The sequence below is a fragment of the Anomalospiza imberbis genome, chromosome 4 (assembly GCF_031753505.1).
Source record: "Anomalospiza imberbis isolate Cuckoo-Finch-1a 21T00152 chromosome 4, ASM3175350v1, whole genome shotgun sequence".
NCBI lineage: Eukaryota > Metazoa > Chordata > Aves > Passeriformes > Viduidae > Anomalospiza > Anomalospiza imberbis.
In genome coordinates, this window is record NC_089684.1 from 36,783,434 (window position 1) to 36,799,023 (window position 15,590).

Sequence of the window (15,590 nt, forward strand, 5' to 3'; positions counted from 1 at the left end):
ATATCTCAGGTATCAGAACAGTTCAAGGGTAGCCTTACGACTTTGAAAGAAAAGTTTTGCTGAAGTCTGAATCAGAAGATTCACTTTGATATATTACAAGATACCACTTCAAAGAAATAAAATTTTTAAAAAGTAATTTTGTTCAAGGTTTAGTACTTTAGGCATTCTCATAGAAAAAAGTAAGGAACAGGTGGCACAATAGTATGGTGTATATGGCCTCATGAGCCAATTTTAGTAGGTTTGGATCTTGAAGAGAGACTCAGCTTTCATTGTATCCTTGTGTTTAGTCCTCTTGCAAGTAACTTCAGCAAAAATGATAGGATTGGAAGGAAGATATGTCTCAGAGATATGGGTGAGCTCTGGATAAAAGCAGGTGCACAACTGGTAAGGGATGGAGCAGTGAGACCAAGATGGCAGCAGCACTGTCTGTACTGTTTTGGTTCTTTGTACAGCTGTTGGCAGATTCTCAGAGCTGTCAATACAGAAGTACTCAACCTTTCACAAGTCAACTCTTAACCTAATCTTTCACCCATCAACCTTTCTCAAATACTAGAGTCACATTAAGTACATTATGAATGACAATAACCCTCTATTCTAATAACAAGAAACTGCCAATTAAGCCCATAATGTATGGACATCTTCCCCTTACTTGCCCTTTTTATGCAAAATAACAATGTAGGAGACTGCATGCAATACCAACATGTCCATCATTTTAATTATTTCTGGATATTTGTCCATACTGCATTAGATTAAAAGAGTCCAAAACCTGATTTATTCACTCACATGTAAATTACATCTCAATGCATTCACTACTTGTTAACACTCATATATAAAACACTTAAATCAGAGTTCTTTCCCAGTAAAAATAAGCTCTTATCTTCAGAAATTATGAAGATACAAAGTTAAATTCAATTTTAAATTATTTATTCCATATTTGCATGCATCTGTTCTGCAAGATTTTGATAAAAATGTTAGTAAAAGCTGTCCAAAACTCCTACAGTGCAGCCTTTTAAAATTTGTAAATACCTACCATCCTAGTAGGATTTTGGTGCTCAGTGCAAGTTGGTCTCTGTAACATGCTTGTGATAAAAGACAATTAAAAAAAAAAAAAAAACCACACAAAATGCTTAAAGAGACAGACTTAATAATTAGCAATTTTATATTACAATGAAGATTTATTTTATGTATATATCAACATTTTCTAACTCTCTGAAAGGAAATGTGTCAATAGTACAAATAAATGTTTGAAGGATTGAATTTCTTCTCACTGTGGTTCCATAAATGGACCACTATCAGGTGAAGCAAGTATGCTTGAGAACCATCAGTTACAAATGCTTAAAATCCAAATAATTTCTCTTATTCTAATCATGTTTAACTAAGGCAAGCACCTAAATATACTTGGCTTAGCTGAAAGGAGATCAGTGTCAAGTCCACTAAAGCTGGGAAGCTGTAGTCTAGCTTTTCATATCTGCCAAATCACAGTTCCTTTTCCTTTAGTTGTTCACTAAATATCATCTCCACAAAAGACATGACCAGACAGAGGTGAGTGAAGAGCAGTATTTGCAGAAATAGACCAGTGGATTGTTAATTGATTTTCATTCACATTTTCACAAACATTTCTTATGATATGAAACATTTTTTTTTCTTATTCCAGGGAACAAAGCCCATGTCTGATAACCCCAAAAAAGGAAACAAAATCATCTGCTTCTCAGAATTTGCACTTTTCCACATTATTTAAAGGTCTAAGTACTTTGGTATGTGACACAAGATCTTGATCAACATGCTATCCTCAGGTGACACTATTGCATGTGTGATAAATCTGTTATAAAAGCATCAGATCCAATTCACTCCCTGCTGATCAAATATTAAAATATTGTAATTACAGATAAATAACAGGTAATATGATATATACATCAATTCACTTACAAATGAGATAATCTGCTACAGAAGTATAAAATTTGGAGCTAGCTTAAAAGAAGGCTGGCAATCACCTGACAAATCAAAAATCTTTCAGTAGTTTTATTTAATTGATCTTCACTTTAAAATACAGTAGCTTCACAATGAAAAGCTATTCTCCAGTTGCCTAAAGGCTGATGCTCTCATACAGCACTCTTAGAGTATCTGAACCCCTGAGTTTAAGGAATAAAGGGATATGAAGCAAAGACACAACACCGAGTATCGTCATAGTCACATGTGGGTGTTCTTCTTAGTACATGACAAGAACTATGGGAATAAATCACACAGGACTCCATTTTCTTCACGGTGGAAAAGCACCTTCTTTATTCACATAACTCCTTTTGTACAGTTTTAGAGACTTCGTGTGGGACTCCAATTGGTTAGTAATTTTCTTGCCAATTACTTGTATTGGTTAGTAACAAATTGCTATTCTGTATTGATTGGCCACTCAAACTCTGTGTGTATGTGTAGGGACAGTTGTTTGTAAAAGACAGAAAAATGAAAATCATCTACCAGTGCAAAAACAGTTTATGTAGGTGTAAGTTGTTTTTTACCCAGGAATAGACTGGTATGTTAAGGAATTGCTCATAACAGGATTGCTTTCACATGGGAACTTGCAAAATGCGGGCTTTGACAAGGCCAGCCACTGATTCCAGGAGAGCAGGCTTGATTTTATGAAGATTTGCTTTATGATTTTTCTACCTTACTCCAACAAAGAACTACACTCCTTAGATAAAAAGAGCAAGTTGGGAAAACAGATGACTCAAACTCCCTTAGTTTCTTAGTTATGGAATGCCTCATTCATGGCTAAAGATTTTCTCACCTCAGATTATCAATGTCAGGCATCCAGAGTTCAAATTAAATTTCACTTGTTAATGTATCAAAACTTTTGTATTTGTGGACACACATGTGTGCTAGAAACAGATTCATTCTAAGAGCCTGGCAGAACTCCCTGCAAGGAAGCTGACACTGCACAATGGTCACAGAGATTCCCTCAGTGCTCTGCTCAGCTGAATCCTGAGCCCAGGTGGGACCTGAGTTGCTTGTAACTCACATCAGGCAGAGTTAATGTTGAAAATTCAGGTTTTCAAGAAAACTGTCCTGTCCATTGCTCATGTACCTTGCCTAGCATAAGAAGATGTCAACTTCAATACTTTTAGATAAAAGGCAGATTATATATCCTGAAGGAGAAGGATTAATCTGTCACCTTTATTTCCCTAAGAATCCATGCAACTGATGTTTCCACATGAATGAGGGAAATATTTCTTCAGAAATTACCTAAATTGCACAATTGCTGTGACTTGCAAAGGATCATACCTCAAAGACCTATTGAAAAGTTGTGGTTTACACCCTACCAGGAACATCACTAGAGCTAAGATTTCCTTGTTACTAGGAATTTTGATACTGTTTTTCACTCAATTCAAAAGGTTACATGAGAATCTTAGCTAACAGCACCCTCAGGAATGAAAAAAACCCTGACTTAGGAAAACTTGCACAAAAATGCAACAATTTGTTGATATGGAAAGGACTATTGGAGACTGATGGATAACACTCCTGGAAAAGGAAAGGGCCACGCTTAGAAGGAGCACTTAATCCTCTTTTTAATTTGACTTACACTCCTTTTTTCTATTCCTATAGGTAAGCAGTTAATGCTGAGTATTTATAGCTCATCACTGTGATTCACTGACCTTTCAACTTACAGCACTGAGCAAGCACCCAGGAGATGTGGCTCCACCAAAAAACACAGCAAAAGTAGATCTGTTTTAGGTTTACACATGATATCCATAAGCCTGGACATCAGCATTAGACTTCCTTTGCCACTTATCAAAATTCAGTTTCAACAGGAGAAGCTCTCCCTTCTGCATTCACCCATACTTACTATAATATTATTGTTTTCAGGAAAAATGAAGCAAAGAGTAGAAAACAAATGCAAAACTACAAACTACTGAATAACCAATGATATAAACAATGATTATGTTGACTACATTTCCTATAACATATAAATAGTGTTATTTCAGTGATGTACATTCTCCTGAGAGTGAAACATTTATAAAACACAGTAAACCAATGAATTATTAGTTGAAATACACAGAGAATGTTTACTCAGACATTATGTAGGGTTTTTTCCAGCCGTCGTGAATATCACAATATGCAATATTTTCTACACTTAACCAAAGAGGTGTATTCAATTAAGGCTGTATGCTTCCCATGCTTCCAGCCTTCTGCTTAGTAGTTTAAAAGATATTCAGCATCTTTCATGTTCAAGGACCCATACTACCTTTTAGAAGTGAATTTTAAGACAAATACTGGTAATGAGTTGCACAAAGGTGTTAGTTGCATCATTAATCTTGTCAAATACCCTGTACCAACAGACATAAGTATCAGACAATGAAATAGAAGGCAGAATTAAACACTACTTTCAGCTTTACTTGTGGAAATAGATGGAAAATTCTCAACTGGGAATATGTGGGAGGAGATAAGAAGGCATGCTTTTTCAGGGGGGCTTTTTAAAGTGTGATAATATTCAGCTAGCTGATGGCATCAAAAACATTTTTTAAGATAATGTGTACTCATTAAAACAAACATGCACATAATATAATACTCAGAAACCAATCACTCACAAAACATGAGAATATTCCAGACAACCTGATGTTGCAGCTACCCCTGCAGAGCTTCTGCTCCAAACCCAGAAACAGTAATTTACTGAAGTGAATCCACATGGCTGATTGCAAACTATGCAGGAGTTTGAAATTGGAAATGACAAGGCCTTTAAACAACCTATTAAAACACAAACCTGCTCAGGATATCTTGGTCACCACTACTTGTCTAGCTATGAGAAATTAGTAATAATTCTAAGGTAGCTCATTGTTAATCAAACCGACCCCTTACAATGATTGACACTTCAGGAGAGAGCTTGCTTTAGCAAGTATCACAACTGCCTACATTTCTTCTGTTAACACTGAGCTGTGTTCAAATCAAATTAGAATTATTTTATCATTACAAAATGCTATTTGCTTCTCTCTGGCAAATGATGATTTATGATTTTATTTATGCCTATTGCCAAGCAAATAATATCTAGCTACCATCACTTTTCACAGTGCTTGCTGGTGCAGTGGGATAATGCTTGTGTGTTCCATGCTATTGTCCCCAGACTCCCTGACATGTGACAAAGTTTTTTTATTTAAAAAAAAAAAAAGATAAGTAAATGAGGTCAATAAGAGGGCTCACTGTTTAAATAAGCTGACTGGAACATTGCACTAAACATTCCAGTTACAGAAACATAAAATATATATTCAGCCTTCTGTGCTGAGCAAATGATTGACTCTTATTCCATTCTTACAAGCAATGCATGCATGAACTAAACTTTTTATTAATCAGACTAATTTTCTTTAACATTTCTAACACTGCTCAGAAGGTACCATTCTTCACAGCCTACTTATGACCATATTTCAAGCAAGACCTGCAGGAAATTAACCCTGCTTATGGTGGAATATTAAACTGTCCATTCTGCTGTGAAACAGTGGGTTTGATCAGTTGACATAAGTACTATGCTTCTTTTCAGCTGCTGATTTGAAGAAGCAATTTACACAATAAGCCAAAACAAAATCTGATCCCCATCGTCTTACTTCAGTTCCATCAACTCATTAATATTAGGATTTACAGTTTCCCTCTTGTGTTCATCTAATCACTGTTAGTAAGAGCACTGTGTTCTAATATGGTTATGTTCTAATATGATGGTGTACAAAGACTACAGTTATATTATCCCAACACTGACCTGTAGCTCTGGGAATTTACAGTTAGCAGGGTTGAGTTATTTAGGCAACACCTTATTAATTTTCCCCTCTCTAGGACTATTTACTTGTCTTTAAATGTGAGCTAGAACTTCAAGGCAAGCATTAGAAAAATCCATAGTTGCCACATAGTAGTAGGAAAGAAATGCTGCCTTTTTTTTTTTCAGTGTAAAAGGTACACCATAATGTTTTAGAACCAAACCAGTAAATACTGGTGTCTGAGGTTGTCTGCTCCACCTAAAAGCCTCCACCCACTGCTTACAAACATATTGATGCTGAAAAACATTTTCCTGCCTTTAAGCAGCAGCCTTATTTGTACCAAAACAGGCCCATAAGTTTCAAGTTGCAGCTTTATTTCAACTTATTTTATTTCCATTCACAATACTATATTTTCCTACATATTCAAAGTTGCTTGCTGAATTGTGAATTTAAGTAAACTGAAAGAATGTGAAATTTGCTATGATGCCACTGGAGTATCATATATAGTGACACTTGCAGTGTTTGACTGTATTGCCACATTCAGCACAGAACCAAACAGAAAGCCTTATTTCACCAGTCTGTGGATGCTATTACACTTTGAAAACACAAAAAGCAATTGCCTGATGATTTGTTTGACTGAAAACACTCAAGAGAACTGCATCCAGAAATATAAAATTGTGTCAGTATTTTATAAAGTCATTGCAGCTCTGCAGAAGAAAAGAATTTACTTAGCTACTTGAAATCAAGTTTCCTTTGTAGTACACGTGAACATCAAGTGTCTGGATATTAATCAAAACCTGAAAAAAAGTTTTCTGACAGACTCACTTCAGTCAAAATCTATGATTACTGGCAGGGAATCTAATGAACAGAGAGAAAGGGGGACAGATAGGACTTGAAAAACATATTTGTATATCAAAATGGCCCACAAAAACAGAGCTCAGACTCATTCTTGGAGATAATATTTGTACAAGACTTTAATGTGTGGATTTCTCTACTACCATACAAAGCATTCACCTCTTCACCTCCCTTTCTTCTGGCAGAACTATCTTCTATTCACAGGAACTATTTATTAAAGTAGCGAACAGAGGAAGAAAAATAAACAACCAACACACTTCTGCTCACTATTGCCTATTACCTAAATATATATATTTTTATGGTAATATAAAGTACAGTACAAAATTTACAGTACTTTGTGCCACTTCCTTTTTGGCTTCTTTTTTGATAAAATGCAAGTATTTATCTATTGCATCATTTTATTAATAGTCTCTATGGAAGCACGTATGAATTGTTACTAAAACCTGATTACACATTTTAAAACAAAAATAGCATCATGTTGCTCTCACCTACTGCTTTCAGGAAAACCATAATTAGAACTATGGGGAAATAAATTCCTTCTCAAACTATTTTTAAACTTGACTTGTAGTTTTTGTTTATCTGGTATTGACCTAAATTAACCTAAACCTGGAAAGTAGTTGATCAAAATTTGTGGAGCCTTGCTTTTCTGAAATTCCCTGTAGTAACACAATCTATAGATAATTTATGTAACAGTGTGTATAACAATATGTATTACATATCACAATATCCACAACATGCAGTACACATAGATAAGACCTCAGATTTATGCATTTCCTTGATTTTCACATCTTCACCACACTGTTCATTTTTCTCTGCTAGCCTTAGACTTTTCTTTCCAAACCAGTATGCAAGAAATCCATTATGTAGATGCAGTTATCTTAACTGATAGAAAAATTACTGAAGCATAAAGGTGGACCCTGCAGAGACTGCAGTGATCTGGGACTCCTTCAGCTTTCTTGCAACTACACATGCACATTGCCTTGTTCCTGCTGTGACAAAGTCTGCTTCCACATGGTATAAAGTCAGGTTTCGTGCTGTTAAGAGCAGTTAGGAAGGCAAGCTACTGAAGCTGCTCCACAGGAGAACCAGCAAGGATATTTTCATAGAAGCCAGCCGCTCTCCGAACTGCTAATTTCATTTTGTACAAATTGATATTCCTCTGCTTTTTCAAATGGCCAAGAGCAAAACTAAAATAAATAAATAATGACATAGTAGAAATGTTACCTTCTGTTCTGCAACTCCACCCTTCTGTGGCAGAGACAAAATTAGGCAGCACCACCATCCTCCAATCTTCTCTTCTTTATCCAGTACAACTGATGGCATTTATTCCATGGTAAAGGCCAGTTTTTGCACTTAGTTTTTCACATTGAAAACAAGACCTATTATCTAAGTTGTCAAAAGAAAGCTGGAAGTGGTGGCTGATGAGAAGGGGGCAGCTGAGACTTACAGGACCTAGAGGGGACATTGCAACTGTTATTTCATGCACCCAAGGTGCAAGTTAAATCACTTGTCCTTGCAGAAGGCATACATTTACACTTAATAACAGTAGAAAAGTAGTGGACTAATTTGGGAAGACTGCATTTTTAAACTAGTCAAGCACCACATCCCCAAATTTTCCACATTACCATCAGGGTGAAAACAATACTTCAAGGATTTGCAGAAGCAATCGGAGTTTATCTCAGTGTCTTGTTTCTTGTTAGACTGAAACAAAGCTGCTCTTAGCGGGATCAGAAAATAATTTTATATTATTAATACACTACATCCAAACTGCATCAGAATTTATTTTATTAGTCACATGAACTTTTCTTATCTAGCGAAAACCTTCGTATCACTCAAAATTAGATAAATGGAAATGCTTATCATGAAGAAAGCAGCTCACAATTCCTGAATAAAATGGAACAGAGCAAGTGTCAGCATAACTGTGAAATGAACTAGAGGTTTTCTTCCTAAGCAGAACATGAGACATTATTTGAAGGATTCCACAGAGAAGTAAGCAGGCCTTTGACCTCTCAGTTCTTAAAAGAAGAAAAACAAGGTCTTTAGTCTATAAAGGAGCTTTATTATTCAAACATATTTTGTCAAAAAAAGCCTTTGCTTAGGGAAGACAAGGATAGAACCAAAAAGAAAAAAAATGCAGAAGAGAGAAATTTTTTCCTAGAATAAATTGTCAATGCTCATTTTTCCACTTACTTACACAGTACTCACAGACATTACATGACTGAACTGTACAGTACAGCCTCTCAAAAAGGCAGGCTCTGAGACCATGTACAAAATCAAAAATAGAGTTTGAAACTTAATCATAGTGCAAAAGCATTACTTAAATGTTGCTTTGTGGCAGGACAGGGCTGCATCCCATGACCCAGAAGATCTATGCCACTGCTTTGTGTTTGGAACAAGCACTATCCATGCAAAACACTCTGTTGTAAGGACGCATTCCATTATTACCATTTGACCTACTCAGACATTTTGGGAGTAAAACATTGGTAAATATCTTCAAAAACATTTGGTAAATATCTACCAAATTTGATAAATATCACCAAAAGCATTGGAAAATATATTCAATCCATGTATTCAAAAGCAACAATACATAATAAACATTATTTACAGGGAAAAGAAATAAACTTTGCCTGTCAGCTTGGTCTTTTCTGCTTTGATAAAAGAGATTGTTTTGTTAATGACAAAGGGTTACAGACACTTTAAATTCTTCACCGTAGGAATTAAGACTTAACAGGTCACCCAGACAGTTTTTGTTAAAACAAAACCAGGCTTTTTTAAATAAAAGCAACATTAATTAAATACTGTTTTATCTTTGTTCAGCAAACACTTCACCTTTTGATTTATATTAAGAATCTTCTAAACATATGGTTTTATTCTCAGAGAGAAAAGAAGCACTCAGAAGCACTGTATCTGGCCTCCACATCCAATTTTCTCTCATAGTCCATAATGATATATTACCAGACATACATATTTAAAATAGCTAATTTAAGAAAACCAGAACCAGAGTCACTTAGACTATAATTATAATACTCTGTGTGAACACTTGTCTAACAAAACTCTTTAAAAAGAAATTAATATGCATGGTGAATTTCAAATAGTAAAACATTATGCACAAATATCTCATCCACCTATCCATAACCTCCTCTTTACCACTGTCAGTGTTTTTAATGCTCATTATAAAATCAACTTTAGAGTCACTGAAAACCAATCCAATAGCAAGTCTACCCTCAGTCAAAAACTAACTTCTGTAGGAAAACAGAAACATTAACTACTGAAAATGTTCTGGTTTCAAACTATTAAGAGAAGCAAGAGGGATTGCTGTGCTTTGGTATTTTTTTGTGGAAAAATGTTTCCTACAAATGTTTAATGACAATTTTATGCCTGCTAGCCTGTCACATCACCAATAACCAAAACTATCACTGACTCTGGAAGCACCTCAGAAGAAAAAAGTTATAAAAAAGTGGTTTCCTCCAATGTCATTTAGGAATGTATTCATATCCTTAGCACAGGTACTCCTTTCAATCTGTCTCCTTGTATTATTTTTCTGTGTTTTTTACTTTAACTGTAGGTTGTGTTTTGTCAGTGGCATTAATAAATGCCACTCTAGTGAAAAACCTAAACTAAAAAGTCACACCACAGAAACAGGCATCCCACATTCCTCTTTTGCTAGAGACATTTAAAAAAATGTATAATGATGTCAATCATTATAACTCCATTTACAAATTAAATAAAATATCAAAAGTTACAAAATCCATCTTCAAATGTATCTCTTAAATACTATAAATGAATAAAACTTCAGAGTGAATGCCATATCCTAAAGGCTATTAATCACCAGGAGAGAAGAAAGGTGGTCATGTGTTTATGCCAGATACATGAATGATGGCAGCACACATTATAAATATTAAAATCCAAATATGCAGCACTAAAAGCCATAGGCCCCAACCACATCAAAACCAAGAACAGTTCACAAAGGGCTAAAATAACTGGGGCTGGAACCATTTATTTACTTTAATCTGCAGAGCATGTCTTCAGATGGAATGAAATAAAGATAAATCAGTAAAGAAAATAAGACATTTATAATGCACTGTGAAAAATCTGAACAAAAAAAAAAAAACACTAAAACAATAGCTTTTGGGAAACTTGCATCTGCAGAAAGCTTTCTGGGCCTAAATCCAATACAAACCTGTCAGAAAATATAGATGAAAAATGTGCATTTACAATTATAAATAAGACATGAATATGAAACCTAATCCTAAATCCAATTATTCCAGAAGGGAAAAGTTTGGTTGGGGTTTTTTTACTACATTATTTAGTTAGTTGATTTAATTAGACAGTTGTTTTGGTAAACAAAATTACCTCAGAATGAAACTCCTCCAATAACCATTGACAAACCATATGGACTTCAAAGACTGTCACTGTGCTTATCTGCTTCATTCATAATAGCTTGCTGAAAGCACCTGTGAGGGTCCAGTATTATAGAAACCACCTTCCCAGAAAAGAAATGTGATCAAAGGAATTGGCAGATGGCATAAGGCCAGCCTTTCATGTACTGCTCCAGGGATTTTTTCAGCTTTGTCTTGAAATGCCATCTGATGCTCCATTCCAGATTCTAATCCAACTCTGCGAGTGAAAGGTTAATGGAGTGCACCCTTAACACACAGGCACATCTTAACATAGACTAACAAAATAAAAGTATGTTTGCACAAAGTAGGGGTGCCCTTTTTAACATGATAAAGTAATAACAGGCCTTATAACAGGCCTTCTGCCATTCTCCAAATGCACTGCAATCAAGCAACTGCTCAACATGGATAAACCTCAAGAAAACCTTCCTGATTAAACTCACTACATCAAAAGCTCAGCTGACAGAGGTTAGCAAGCAAGTTCACTTGATATTTTGAAAGGTCAAAAAAAACCCCAAAACCCTGAAACAACCCAACACAGAAAATAAAATGCCAGAATTGCATAAGGAGGGAGAAAACACAGTAAAATGATTGCCCCAGTGCTCAAGCAGCTGCAAGTCAGCTCAGTGTCTTTGAAGTCTGCTGCTTGACAGCAACTGAGAAGCTGGTCAGGTTTCAGCACAAAAAAAAAAAAAAAAGAAAAAAAAAAAAAAAGCAGGAAAACACATTAAGTTCCAGTGCAAAACAGTGCAGAAATGCAGTCTGCAAGTCACTGGAATGGGTAACTCTGCAAGTAAGGCTATGCACACTTTTAAAATGAGCCAAATCTACACTGCCTTGCTATGTTATTCCTCAGTATTTAAACACTCCAGGTAGATCCAGAGCAAAGAGACCAGCAAAATGCAGAAATAGAACACATTCAGTTTCACCTTAGATTACACTAACCAACATTTAAGCTACCCTAGTAGGCTGCTCTATTGCACTTTGTAGTGGGCTATTTAGGTTTGTACTGAAAAATAAGCTGTAGTAATAAGAAAAAAAGCAGTTCTTTTAACTCCACTTTCACTATGAGTAAAAAGATTATAAACACTTCTTCATGTAAACTTGGAGAACTGAAATGCAAGAAACTTCCAGCTTCTGCCTCAATATCTAAATTCCCATTATCACATACAAACAACTGTGAGCCTCTGCAACTTAACCAAGACTCCATGTTCACCCTCGGATTCAGAACATCAAACTAAATGTGCCGAGGGCTGATCTTAAGTCTAAAATCAACAGGAATTAAATTTATGCATCCACCAGGACATGTAAAGATAAATTTCTGAGCTGTAAACAAATCTCTCAGAAAGCATATGCTTTTTAGGATTACAGGACAGGAAAGACCCACCAAATTCCAGTCCAGACCCCGCCATGAGAAGTGCATAATTTAATGTTTTTTGTAAAGCAATCAAACTCCTTCCTAAGAGTGCTTATGATTTTGCTCTGATTGAAAAACCATTGCAGAACCTCACTGCTCTAGCAATTAGGAGCCTTCTTTTAATTCCCAGCTTGAATTTATTCATAGCCAGCTTACACCCATTAGTTCTTGTGCCAATATTGTCCTTTAGCTTAAATAGCTCTTCTCCTTCCCAGGTGTTTACCTCCCTCAAGAATTTAATTTCATTCAATTACATTTCTTAGGACTAATTGTTTGAAAATGAGAGGACACACTTTATAAAACTATCAATGGCACATTCCATAAGGAGAAAAATTAACTTCTCTGGCAATTAAATATCCACAGAATTTGAAAAGTGCACAGTAAGGCAGTTATAAGCCCATGGAAAACTTGCATTATACAGGATGTAAGAGAGCAATGATGACTGCAAATGAAGATATTACAAGCTGTAAGATGAGAAACTTTATAAGCATACTGGAATGAAAAATAATTCTTATGATAAAATAAATTTATTCTTCAGCATTCTTGCAGAAAGACTAAGTTTAAAAATCCTTTTGATGCTCATTTCATTTACCACTCTGCAAGATTAGGGAAAAAACTCCAAACACAGCAAAACTCAAAGCAATAAAATAAAAGACTCGAGAACAATGGAAAAAAAGGTGCAGAATTTTGTATGCTTTTTAAAGATTAAGGATAATTTTAATTTCACTGGGTCAACTTCTAGTATCACTTTGGTTGCTCTTGATAGTTCCTTAAAAGGTCAAGACAAAGTGCTTCTTGATCAACCCATGATCATGGAAAACCAAATCATCTTTTCAGAAATGAAGTATGTATTTTGCAGAGCAGTTGGACTGTGTTTAGCGATTCTTAGGCTGTGACACATTATTGATTGCAACAGCATTTATGTCCATATTTCAGAACTACACATCTTTTAATTTCAGGCAATTTTATGTTAGCAAATAATTTGGCATACATTGCAGCTTAATTGAACTAAAAATAAAAGGTTTTATTATTTTATTAATTTCCACACTGTGCCTACAATATGCAGTGAGGTAATAGGAGTGATAAATTCAAATTTAATTTTCATACTAATAAACTGATGAAATCAAACACCTAATATTAGTTTGACCTCATTAATTTATACTTGTAAGAGGCATTATATATTACTAACTCAAGATATTAGGTAGACAAATTACAGAGAAAAGCCAGAGCTCCACTTCACTCTACTAATCAAGAGTTACATATTTCCTCAAGCCAGAGGAGTAAACAGGCCAATGGATTAACAAGCTTCCATACATTTTTTTTCTTGTAGAATGAAAATTAGCCTTCTACTAAGCTTTCTTCCCACTTAATGAAGCTAACCAATATCCCCTCTCTTGCACCTGAAGTGTGGCCCCCTTCAGTAAGTTCAAGGTTGTGCATCAAAGTAGTCTTCCATGCCACCACATTAACTCACTGAAATCTTTAGAGAAATTTGGTGTTTTCATATTTCTCAAACTGCAGTTCTTCAAGAACTATTCAGACTATACTAATAGTATAAAAAATTAAGAAATGTCAAGCTAAAAGTATGAGAGAAAAAAAATCAAAATGTGAATTTAGTTTCATATCTCAGAAAAATCACATATACTAGCAAATGTTCCACACAACACTAAAAATTAACCCAAGTCACAGGTATCATTGATGCAGATAAGTATAACAAATAAAAAGTTTGATATCACCCCCAGAACATCATTGAAACAATCAAAATATATTTTCACTATGATAAAGGACTTCTGTCAATCCAGAACATAAAGTGAAGTATCAAACTATTTCTAAACACTGAAGGTAGAAACACCTCCACTCATTGCACAATGAAGTGCTGGTTGCTGATTTTTATTTTGTCAGTTTCCCAGTAAAATTTCCATAATTACTGCTAGGGGAAAGAAAAAAAAAATCTCTCTTCTGTTGGGATATGAACTCTTAGTGGCTCACAGTTTTCAGTGACTATTCTGAACAGTTTTCAGTTCTACAGCATACAGGAAAACCATGATGATTTTGCAAAGAAATAATGTAATGATTAATTATTCCCTGTAGACAGTGTATAAGCATTCAAATACATTAAAAAGAAAATCTTTCAAGTTAGTTAAAAGTCATTACTACTTTGTGAAGACTACAAGATCTGAATTATTTAACTTTTTGCCTCTGAAGAAGGGATTATGAAAATGTGGAAAAGAATACCTAGACTTCTGCCCACATTACTGCAGAAATCCAATTCATGAACATAGGATCCATAAGGTATCCATGTTTCAATTCTTTCAACTGAACTTTATGAGGTTTATTTTGCCCATAACTTACTTGCACACCAAAAGAAAACTTCTATTATCAATATTCTTCTTAACAGAAGCCATGGCTCACAATGGAACAACTGCCCGGTCTTGATTTTGACATTAATCATTCCTTTCAATGATTTATGTTTTCTTAATCAAGCAAGCACAACTCTGCTGCGTTGCCTTCTATTTTAACACATCATCGTAAGGACACTGCCAACCATTTTAATTTTAGTAGCTATCAACACTGATTTCATAGATCTCTTAAATCCTTCCAAAATTACACATTATATAACCTAAAGCAGCTGTACCCATTCAGTCCTTGTACTAGGAGACCAACATTCGACACCTAAAGACTTGGAAATTAACAAAAAAACAACCACCTGCTAACTTCTTTTCCTATGACTAAAAAAGATGTTTACCTACCCTGAAAGAAAAGGCCTTCCTTTCACTGAAAAAAAAACCCCTATTTTCGCTGTACTACTAGGTTTCTAAAAACTCTGCACATTTTTTTTCCTTCCCCTGGTAGTTAGGGGGGAAGGGGAGGGGAGAAAGAAAAAGGAAAGAAAAGTGAGTAAAACATTGGTAATTTGTTTAGCTACTGATGCAGGCTGTTCTCCAATCAAATTTTGTTTCCCCAAGGAAGAGATCAGTTTTAAATTACACAGCAAGAAGGCAAAAGAAAGGAAGCAAACAATCAAAACCTTCCCAGGAGGGGTAAGAGTAAGGCAAGAACTCCAGAGATCCTATTTAATAAATAAACACCTTCATTTTTGTAAGTTAATTTCACCACAGGAAATAAGTTTAGGTTTAATTATATTGCCTTGTGTCATGTTTTATAAAAAGTACATGAGGCTCATTGACTTTCTCT

At 35.1% G+C, this 15,590-nt stretch overlaps 1 long non-coding RNA gene across 3 annotated transcripts in view; it reads right to left on the reverse strand.

The window, feature by feature from the left end:
- LOC137472614 (uncharacterized) overlaps positions 1 to 15,590 on the reverse strand; it is a 119,102-nt gene that overhangs the window by 59,984 nt on the left and 43,528 nt on the right. The window lies entirely within an intron of this gene.